This window comes from Schistocerca serialis, chromosome 3 (genome assembly GCF_023864345.2).
Source record: "Schistocerca serialis cubense isolate TAMUIC-IGC-003099 chromosome 3, iqSchSeri2.2, whole genome shotgun sequence".
In the NCBI taxonomy this organism is placed as follows: domain Eukaryota; kingdom Metazoa; phylum Arthropoda; class Insecta; order Orthoptera; family Acrididae; genus Schistocerca; species Schistocerca serialis.
In genome coordinates this window covers 414,164,487-414,175,937 of record NC_064640.1, presented here as the reverse complement: position 1 = coordinate 414,175,937, position 11,451 = coordinate 414,164,487, and the positions used below count along the sequence as shown (strand labels likewise).

At 44.5% G+C, this 11,451-nt stretch overlaps 1 pseudogene; it reads right to left on the bottom strand.

Moving 5' to 3' along the window:
• Positions 1–642: 642 nt before the first annotated feature.
• LOC126471654 (5S ribosomal RNA) lies at positions 643–760 on the bottom strand (annotated as a pseudogene).
• Between the last annotated feature and the right edge of the window lie 10,691 nt (positions 761–11,451).

The following is an 11,451-nucleotide window of genomic DNA, read 5'->3' as shown; positions in this document are numbered from 1 at the left end:
CCTTTCAGGAATGTTGTTGTCTACAAACCATTTCCTCACAGATGCTGCTTTATCACAGCGTTATCGTCATGGTGGCACATACAATCATCGACTCCGAATTATGCTTCTACTGTATACAGTAAAGAATGCTGTAAAATAGGCTCATATGTATCCGTGTGAAGGGCTTTCTTAACAGAAATATCGAAACCACATGCTAACCACAAAAAACCCCCATACCATACATCACCTCCTTCATACTTCACTGGTCGCACTACACATGACTGGCAGATAACGTTCTCTAGTATTCGCCAAGCCCAAACACTTCCATCGGATTGGCACAGAGTGTAGCGAGAGTCATCGTTTCAGATCACTCGTTTTCAGTTATCCACTGTCCAAAAGCGTTGCTCCTATACCACTTCAAGCGTCGTTTAACACTTACTACAGAAATTAAACTAAACTGAACTCCGTCCGAACAGGCCATGAAGGCCCAACGGTAATGACCGGCCGCCGTGTCATCTTCAGCCTACAGGCGTCAATGGATGCGGATATGGAGGGCCATGTGGTCAGCACACCACTCTCTATGTCAGTTTCGGAGACCGAGGCCGCTACTTCTCAGTCAAGTAGCTCCTCAGTTTGCCTCACAAGGACTGAGTGCACCCCACTTGCCAACAGCGCTCGGCAGACCGGATGGTCACCCATCCAAGTGCTAGCCCAGCCCGAAAGCGCTTAACTTCGGTGATCTGACGGGAACCGGTGTTACCAATGCGGCAAGGCCGTTGGTTGACTACAGAAATGGACGGCTGATAAGGAGCTGATCTACCATCTTACCCCATTATTTTGAACTCCCTACGCGAAATCATCGTGTTAACTGGATTGCTGGTAGCAATATGGAACTCCCGTGATTCGTTCCGCTGATTTCATGAAATTTGTTACACCTACGTCCCCCCCCCCCTCACCTCTCTCTCTCTCTCTCTCTCTGTCTGTCTGTCTGTCTGTCTCTCTCTCTCTCTCTCTCTCTCTCTCACACACACACACACACACACACACTTTCCGCGCCCCGCTACGTTCAACGGTCACTGTCCGTCAGTACATGAGATCTGCTTGGTGTTGCTTTAGCTGCGGTTGTTTCATCGCGTTTCCACTTCACAATCACGTCACCAACAGTCGACTTGTGCACCTTAGGAGGGGTGGAACGTCGTGATAGATTTGTTGCTCAGGTGACATCCAATGGCTTATCCACGTTCAAGACAATGAGTTCTCCTGATCGACTCATTCTGCTGTTACTTCTCCTCTACTACCAACATTGTACTACTGGCCTCTTTTTATCCGCATTACATATGGGCGTCCTGATACTAACGATCAGATAGTGTGTTTGGCACTTAGAAAGACAACAAGGCACAGAGGATAAAGTAAAGAGGCGCCATGTAGTACCTTCTTAATATCGTCTAATGGGTTTGCATATACACTATGTGTTTGGTATAGTCACGTACTTTTCGTAATAAAACTCACAATACGATTTGTTTGAATTGTTTGTCTAGCGATCCGAGAAAGCAGGTTTCCTAGACATTCGACGACTAGGCAGGATTCAACAGCAGCTTTTGTGACAAACTATTTTGTTTTCATCATTTCTTTGGGACTGGTCACATTCACATTCATACGAACATCTATATCGCCCCAGGTCGAGCCGCGCAGGATTAGCCGAGCGGTCTGAAGGCGCTGCAGTCATGGACTGTGCGGCTGGTCCCGGCGGAAGTTCGAGTCCTCCCTCGGGCATGGGAGTGTGTGTTTGTCCTTAGGATTATTTAGGTTAAGTAGTGTGTAAGATTCGGGACTGATGATCTTAGCAGTTAAGTCCCATAAGATTTCACACGCATTGAACATTTTTTTAGGTGCGTCGATAAGAGATCCTCTCATATGACACACGTATTGTCACTAACGCCGTGTATTATACACCATACGTGTTTTCCGGTGGAGGATTCGGTTGACTTGTCGCCTTGTCATCAAACGTTTGCGGTTCCATTCGAAAGCCACTTCCTTTCGGCTGCTAATAGAGTACTTGTGCAGAATCAATTGTCATTATTGGTCCCTATTTACACCTCGTTGTTGCAAATGAACGTTGTATGTATTGTATGTCAACCGCATGCATGCATGCATGGTAGACAAATGAGGGACATCGAATGCCGTAAACAAAAAACTGGTTCAAATGGCTCTGAGCACTATGGGACTTAACAACTGAGGTCATCAGTCCCCTAGAACTTAGAACTACTTAAACCTAACTAACCTAAGGACATCACACACATCCATGCCCCCCCCCCTCCCCACACCGAACCCAGGGTTATTATGCGGTTCGGCCCCCGGTGGACCCCCCCCCCCCCCCCCCCCAGGGAATGCCTCACACCAGACGAGTGTAACCCCTATGTTTGCGTGGTAGAGTAATGGTGGTGTACGCGTACGTGGAGAACTTGTTTGCGCAGCAATCGCCAACATAGTGTAGCTGAGGCGTAATAAGGGGAACCAGCCCACATTGGCCGAGGCAGATGGAAAACCGCCTAAAAACCATCCACAGATTGGCCGGTTCACCGGACCTCAACACAAGTCCGCCGGGCGGATTCGTGCCGGGGACCAGGCGCTCCTTCCCACTCCGGAAAGCCGTGCGTTAGACCTCTCGACTAACCAAACGAACGTTACTCCACGACACAGACACAAATTGGAATAAAGCGAACAGCGAAAAAAAAAAAAAGAAAAAAAACTGACACGAGGGAGGCTTGATCCCGCCTCGCTTGCTTGGTAGTCCAACCCGGTCACAACATCACCACGACGCCAATTGCCAATTGCTCGTTCCTGGGTGCTCTATATTGCTCTTCTTCTTGTTGGACCATTCACTGTTTCTATTTTGCTTTTTTTTTTTTTTTTTTACAGTCCAGCACACCTGTTTTCATGCTCGATCTGTGTTCAGTTTTTGACGGGCTGTCCACTGGGACCTGGCCGCTACGGGGAGTTTCCTTATGAGACAAGAAAGTGGCTCGTGTAAAACGGCCCGAGTGCGGATGCGGGTCCTCGGAGCGTGTATGAGGAAGTGTGAGCAGTGCGCAGGGACGCGGGAACCGGTTGCGGGCTGGCCCTAGGCCAATCTCTCCTCCCGTCCCGGACACGACTGCACCTCCTCCTCCTCCGCGATTAAATGCCAGCGCGCAACCCGAGCTCCGCAACTGCATTCTGCTCGCGAGCAGCGAGCGGCGAGGAGCTGCTTGCGTGCCTCCTGCTGAAACAGGCTGGCAACGTGTCTGCTTAATCGGGAACGTCCACGGAATGTAAATTTACTGGAAAAGTCAGGGAACTGGCGATTTATGTAGGTACCATATACAACCAGTAGCTTTTTGAATTTGATACGATTTATTGTGCATTTACCACATGAGAGGAGTTACAAAAACATTATTTTCTAGACCGCGTGCAGCTCGACGTTAGTGTTGTGTTGCTGGCGGAAATATCGGAAATTTGGGCGTAAGTTAACAAAAGACTTACGAAACGAAAAGATTGTTATGTTTTAGGATATTTACATCCCACGGTCCCATCACGAATTCCATGACTAATTCATTCCGATAAGGTGCAATTTAGCCACCAGCTTACACGCGCGCGCGCGCGCGCGCGCGCGCGCACACACACACACACACACACACACACACACACACACACACACACACAGTATTTAAGCGCACTTCGGTTCTCAGTAAGCAAACACTGAATGTAATCCAAAAATATTGAATTTGTTTATAAAATATTATTTTCTGCTACGAGTCACGATTGTCTTTTTATTTATGTTTTGTACGACTTGCTTCGAGAAATGATACCCATTTTGAAACGTGTTATTCGTATGTTAGGCAAGTTATTTCAATCTGTGACGTGCTGCAGCGTTCTGTTCCCTTTACTGTGATATATAAACACGCACAATTTTTTTTTTAATTAACGATCGCCGGCCAGAGTGGCCGAGCGGTTCTAGGCGCTACAGTCTGGAACCGCGCGACCGCTACGGTCGCAGGTTCGAATCCTGCCTCAGGCATGGATGCGTGTGATGTCCTTAGGTTAGTTAGGTTTAAGTAGTTCTAAGTTCTAGGGGACTGATGACCTCAGAAGTTAAGCCCCATAGTGCTCAGAGCCATTTGAACAATTTTTTTAAATTAACGATCGATCTTTACATAGGAGTAATGGGGAATTTGGAGAAAATTTCTCCTTATGGGTTTTTTGTTGTCCAGTAATGCAGAAACTCACACATATTAAACATGACACACAATTTACTACGGACAATACGCAATGTGTACTATACACAGCACATTGCGCGTGATGTTTTCCATTAGTGATTTTCTGTATTGTTTTCACAGTCGTAGGCTTCCATCCACCATTTCTAATGAGTAAAATCCAAAAATTTGAAGATGCTATGTATACCACTTGGATTACATCGCTATCTTTGCCCTGATATGCATAAAGAACAAAATATTCACAGCATTAGGCAAAGAAAGCAAGTGAACACTGCAGCCCGCATGTGTTTCAGTATGTTGATAATGCACATGTAATATGGTTCGGAAACGTTACAGATAAACATACAAGTGAGATATTTACTATAGAATTAAAGAGTGAATGAGTTCTGTTCTGTATATATCCAAGAACAGATTTTAATTTAGTTTTGACAAAAAGGTTTTACTTTCCCACTAGTTAGTTTTGGATAGCAATCTTGTATTTCAAGAGACTTTCACGAAGATGTTAGCTCTGAATATAAATTTTGTTTACCAAGAAAAATTTGTTTAAAAGTAAAGAAAAAAAATATAACGGAAGAATGCTCAGTCAGTAAGGGCTTTGTCTCTGAAAAGCAAGATCCTTGGTTCGAGTACCAGTATGCCATGAACTTTACCTTCAGTGTCGTGTTTTCCACATCCACCAGAGCGCCCGACACGCCGGCCAGGCTGAACACGATACGCGGGCAGAGCCGGCAACGCAGCTCAATTACCGAGGGCTCTCCAGTCTGCAACGCCCAGACCACACTTAATCACAACCTATTGCTCCTTCCCTTCCGGCACTTTTCCTATGCACAAGCGATGCTAAGGAGCTTCATCAACTGAATTCCGGTCGCTCTGATACAATTTAGATTTAATGGAAATTAATAAACCGCCCTGGAATCTCACATGGACATTCTGAAAGCTCTGTGTGAGGGCACGCAGGAAGCTTGATTTCCGAACAGCATTTCACTCAGTACGACACCTGCGATTATTGTCAAAAGTACGATCATATAGGGTATCAAGTGAAATTTGTGACTGGATTGAAGACTCTTTGGTAGGGAAGACTATTTATGTTATCTTCTACATCTACATCTACATGATTACTCTGCTATTCACAATAAAGTGCCTGGCAGAGGGTTCAATGAACCACTTCAAGCTGTCTCCCTACCGTTCCACTCTCGAACGGCACGCGGGAAAAACGAGCACTTAAATTTTTCTGTGCGAGCCCTGATATCTCTTAATTTATCGTGATGATCATTTCTCCCTATGTAGGTGGGCGTCAACAGAATGTTTTCCCAATCGGAGGAGAAAACTGGTGATTGAAATTTCATGAGAAGGCCCCGTCGCAACGAAAAATGCCTTTGCTTTAATGATTGCCACTCCAATTCACATATCATGTCTGTGACACTATCTCCCCTATTTCGCGATAATACAAAACGAGCTTCCCTTCTTTGTACTTTTTCGATGTCATCCGTCAGTCCCACCTGATGCGGATCCCACACCGCACAGCTATACCTCAGAATAGGGCGGACAAGCGTGGTGTAAGCAGTCTCTTTAGTAGACCTGTTGCATCTTCTAAGTGTTCTGCCAATGAATCGAGTCTTTGTTTTGCTCTACCCACAATATTATCTATGTCATCGTTCCAATTTAGGTTATTTGTAATCCCCAAGTATTTAGCTGAATTTACAGCCTTCAGATTTGTGTGACTTATCGCGTAATCGAAATTTAGCTGATTTCTTTTGGTACTCATGTGAATAACTTCCCACTTTTCCTTATTCAGGGTCAATTGCCACTTTTCACACCATACAGATATCTTACATAAATCATTTTGCAAGTCGTTTTGATCATCTGATGACTTTACACGACGGTAAATGAGAGCATCATCTGCAAACAATCTAAGACGGCTACTCAAATTGTCTCCTATGTCGTTAATATAGATCAGGAACAATAGAGGGCCTACAACACTTCCTTGGGGAACGCCAGATATCACTTCTGTTTTACTCGATTGCTTTCCGTCTGTTACTACGAACTGTGACCTTTCTGAAAGGAAATCACGAATCCAGTCGCACAACTGAGGGGATACTCCGTAGCCACGCAGTTTGGTTAGAAGACGCTTATGAGGAACGGTGTCGAAAGTTTTCTGGAAATCTAAAAATATGGAATCAAATTGACATCGCCTATCGATAGCACTTATTACTTCATGAGTATAAAGAGCTAGTTGTGTTTCACAAAAACGATATTTTCTGAATGCGTGCTGACTAGGTGTCAATAAAGTTTTCTTCGGGGTACTTCATAATGTTCGAATACAGTATATGTTCAAAAACCCTACTGCAAATCGACGTTAATGATATAGGCCTGTAATTCAGCGGACACTCCTGCTTCTCTTTTTGGGTATTGGTGTGACTTCAGCAATTTTCTTTAGGTACGGATCTTTCTGTGAGCGAGTGGTTGTACATAATTGCTAAATATGGAGCTATTTTATCAGCATACTCTGAGAGGACCCTGACCGGTATACAATCTGGAGCGGAGGCCTTGCCTTTATTAAGTGTTTTAAGCTGCGTTGTTACACCGACGATATCTGCTTGTATGTTTCTAAATCTTGGCAGTTGTTCTTGATTGGAATTCAGGAATATTTACTTCGCCTTCTTTGGTGAAGGAGTTTCGGAAAACCGAGTTTAATAACTCTTTCCCGAATGAGATTTTCACTCTGCAGCGGAGTGTGCGCTGATATGAAACTTCCTGGCAGATTAAAACTGTGTGCCCGACCGAGACTCGAACTCGGGACCTTTGCCTTTCGCAGGCAAGTGCTCTACTGGCAGAAGTAAAGCTGTGAGTACCGGGCGTGAGTCGTGCTTCGGTAGCTCAGATGGTAGAGCACTTGCCCGCGAAAGGCAAAGGTCCAGATTTCGAGTCTCGGTCGGGCACACAGTTTTAATCTGCCAGGAAGTTTCAGTTTAATAACTTTGCTTTAGTGGCCCTGTCATCATTGACTTCACCGTTGTTATCGCGCAATGAAGGTATTGATTGCGTCTTGCCACTGGTGTGCTTTATATATGACCAGAATCTCTTTGGGTTTTCTGCCAGATTTCGAGACAGAACTTCGTTGTTGGAAATTATTAGAATCGTCTCGCATTGAGGTACGCGCTATATTTCGAACTTCTGTAAAACTTTGCCAATCTTGGGGATTCTGCGTCCTTTTAAATTTGGCATGCTTTTTCCGTTGCTTCTGCGACAACCATCTGACCCGTTTTGTGTACCATGGGGGATCAGTACCATCACTTATTAATTTATGTCGTATATACCTCTCAATTGCTGTCGATACTATCTCTTTGAAAACATTCCACAACTTCTCTACACTTACATGATCAGATCGGAAGCAGTGAAGATTGTCTCTTAAAAAGGCGTTAAAAGCATTTTTATCAGCTTTTTTTAAATATATATAGTTTGCGTTTCTTTTTGATGGTTGTAGGTCTTACGGTATTCAGCCTAGCAGCAACTGCCTTTTGATCGCTAATCGCTGTATTCGTCACAATACTCACTATTTGTCCAGGATTATTTGTTGCTAAAAGGTCAAGTATGCTTTCTTGGCTGGAGAATCACCGTCAGGCGTAGGAGTAACTTCGAGTGTGCCTCAGAGAATCAAGTGCACAGGGTGCGAAATGTAGCTCACAGAGCTCTCACCTCTGGCAGCGACAGTGACTCTAGTCCGGCAGAGAATCAAGTCTAATTGAGCTTGGATGATAAATACGGGTACATCAGTCCATGTTGTTTCAACCCTGTGCCGGAAGTCATCAATTGTAAAGGCTGGCAAGCGGTGTCGTGCCTGTATGTTGGCAACACATAACCAGGTGTTTTAAGTGGGAGAAAGATCTGAAGAACCAACAGTCGAACACCCTCTGTATCAAGGTAGAACAGTACAGCATGGGCAACATGTGGTCTTGCGTTAAGTTGTTGAAAGATGACGAGACAGAGACCTCGAATATAAGGCATATCCACTTAACATGTCTGAAATGTATTGCCTATTGTCCAGTTACCAGCTATGTGAACCAGAGGTGATCGTGTTGTGTATCCAAAGGCACAACAGACCATCATACCAGTTGTTGGGCCCGTACAGCGATCATCAAGTCAATCTGGGACAGTTCATTCTCCTCAGGGCCTGCACATGTGGATACATCAGTCGTGATGCTGTATGTCGCACTGAGGCTCCTTTGCTCTTTTGCAAAGATGATGTAGTGCCACTTCTGTGTCGTCAGGTGTACCACTGTCTGTGCACCTTTCCCTGCTGCCATGTCACGGGAAGCTGCAGACATCGCCGCCCCGCTAACACTCTATGGAGTTGCAGACGTTGCCTCACTGTCTGTGTGGGCACTTGTTCTTGCTGCAAACAAGCTCTGGCTCTACGGTCCTGCACGGTCGAGGTGGACAATATGTTTGTCCTCTCGGGCGCTAGCCACTTGGAGCCGCTGAGATCCTGTCTTGCACTGAGTACGATAAACTGTCTTCTCGATAGGCCACGATACTGCTACTTTCCAATTTCAACACATGCATTTCTCTGATTTTTTTCGACGTGTACTATGAGGCCTGCTTGATGAAGTTTTGAAATGGTGGTGTGCTCTAGAATCGTGTGCTGTTTCCGTTAAAAACGCTCTCCGCTTTTCGAGAACAAATTCATCAAATATAAGTCTCTTGGTTGCCTTTGGTTCTTAGTAATGCCATAAATATGAGGGTGTGCTGAAACGTAATGTCTCCGATTTTTTTATCTGAAAACTCTAAAAGTTTTTTAAATAAAACAAACGTTATTAGCTTTCTACCTCTTTGTTTTTCATGTCTACATATTTATTTCTCAACATAGTCACCCTTGCGACGAACAGATTCATCCCGACGAGAGACCAGTTTGCTAAAAGCGTCACTGTAGAATGTTTGACTTTGTTGACACAGCCAAATCCTCACCTCTGCTTGCACCGTTTCATCACTATCAACTTAAGTTCACATGGCTCTGGGCACTATAGGACTTAACTTCTGAGGTCATCAGTCCCCTTGAACTTAGAACTACTTAAATCTAACTAACCTAAGGACATCACACACATCCATGCCCGAGGCAGGATTCGAACCTGCGACCGTAGCGGTCGCGCGGTTCCAGACTGTAGCGCCTAGAACCGCTCGGCCACCCCGGCCGGCCAACTTAAGTCCTCGAAGCTGTACTTTAAGTTTTTAAACAGATGATAATCTGATGGGGACAATTCGGGACTGTATAGACGATGATCGATGAGAGTGAACCCTAGGCGTCGGATTGTTGTAGGTGTCGCATCTTCCGTATATCGTCTAGCATTGTCATGCTGAAGGAGAGGGTGTTCTATGTGTGGACGAACTCTTTGAATTGGAAATTCGATTACAGCACGCTGTTTCTCACGCACCGACATACTTACGTTACACACCGTCCTGTTACACGCTACAAATCGGAGCCCTCTAGCGGGAGAGGATTGCAGCTCGGGTAAGCGATGCAGGAAAGTCGATCTAGTAACACGTGTGACATGTAATATGTCAACCAATTTTGACAGCACTATAAAAAAATTCGTAGGCATTACTTGTCAGTACGCCATCATAATTAACTGATGTGCCTGTCTTCATAAGCTTACGATCAATCTTTTAATCGAACTCTGCCGGTTTATTTCTCTATGTTACAGGCTATTCATCATACCAAATGGAAATTCTGTCACAGTCGTTCCGTATCTCTTTATTTACCTGTAGATAACATCATTGTTAGTGAATAGTTTGATAGCGCTGTTGGTCCTACCCAAAAAGTTATTTATGTTTACTGAGAACGTCAGGCGTCCCATTCCGTTCCTTTCGGGCACATCTAAATAAGTGAAAATATGCATTTAGAAGATGCACTTAGACACTAGAAACCTTTATTTTTATGATGGTTGTCCACGATGACTGACTAAGATCACTGTAGTTACGTTCATTCAATTCAATTATCTTGTAATTGTTCTACCAGGCAACTATAGTTAACAAAATGCTAAGTTACAAAGACAATGAAACGCTGTGCGCTACGATTGAGTTCTATTCATCTTCAAGCGTGCATTTATTGAACTATTACATTTGTTCTTAGACTTGAACTCATCTAATTTACGGTCTGTATCGAGTGATGCATTGCTTCCGGGTGTTAGTACAAGATCATCTACATTTTGGCTTCTACCGTTCCATCCTGGCACCGTGCTCGTCTGTCCTGTCATTTTTGTTGCTTCACTGGTTTTTATTTTAGTTAAATCACACGCCACGTTAGAGAGATATCCATTGTTGACTTCGCGTTATATCTAATATGGCGTAGATTAATGTTACACACTTCTCGGGCACTAACGTTACACACTTCTCGCGTACTCACTTTGAAAGCGTAAATATAGTGCATTATATTCTCACAAAGTGTCGATCTTGGAACACTGACGCTAAATATGATGTTTACCCATTTATCTGTCTGAGTTACCAGTAAGCTTACGTAATATTGTTATTTTGCAATTTGTTTATTATTCTGTGTGCAGCGTGTAAGTCTTTGAAACTAATCAACTACGAGCCGGCCGCGGTGGTCTCGCGGTTAAGGCGCTCAGCCGCTAACCGCGCGACTGCTACGGTCGCAGGTTCGAATCCTGCCTCGGGCATGGATGTCTGTGACGTCCTTAGGTTAGTCAGGTTTAAGTAGTTCTAAGTTCTAGGGGACTGATGACCACAGAAGTTAAGTCCCATAGTGCTCAGAGCCATTTTAATCAACTACGAACCTGAAATGTTATTTTCGTGGTAGATATTAGAGACTGAGGGATGTTCGTAAAGTAACGAAATAAATGGATTTCGTTACTTTACTACGATTACCATTATAATGTAACGCGATTCGATGTCCGACCAGTGCGCGGTGCGGTGACCGCTTCACTCAGCGGCATTGTGCTAACTGATTATGACTGCGTCGAGCTGAGACGGCGGGGCTTTATGTAGGCAGCTCGGTGTTTACTGTAGACTTGTGTTTACCATAGCCTTGTGCTTACGCCGCATCCAAACGAACGCGCCAGTTGGGGACGCTTTTCGGCAGAGTTTATGCTGCCTCTAATTCTCCGTGTCACCACATCTATTATAAATGATTGAAGCGATTTCATAAATTCACTGTAGCTCCATTCATTGACATATGGTCACGACACTCTACAGATACGTAGAAACA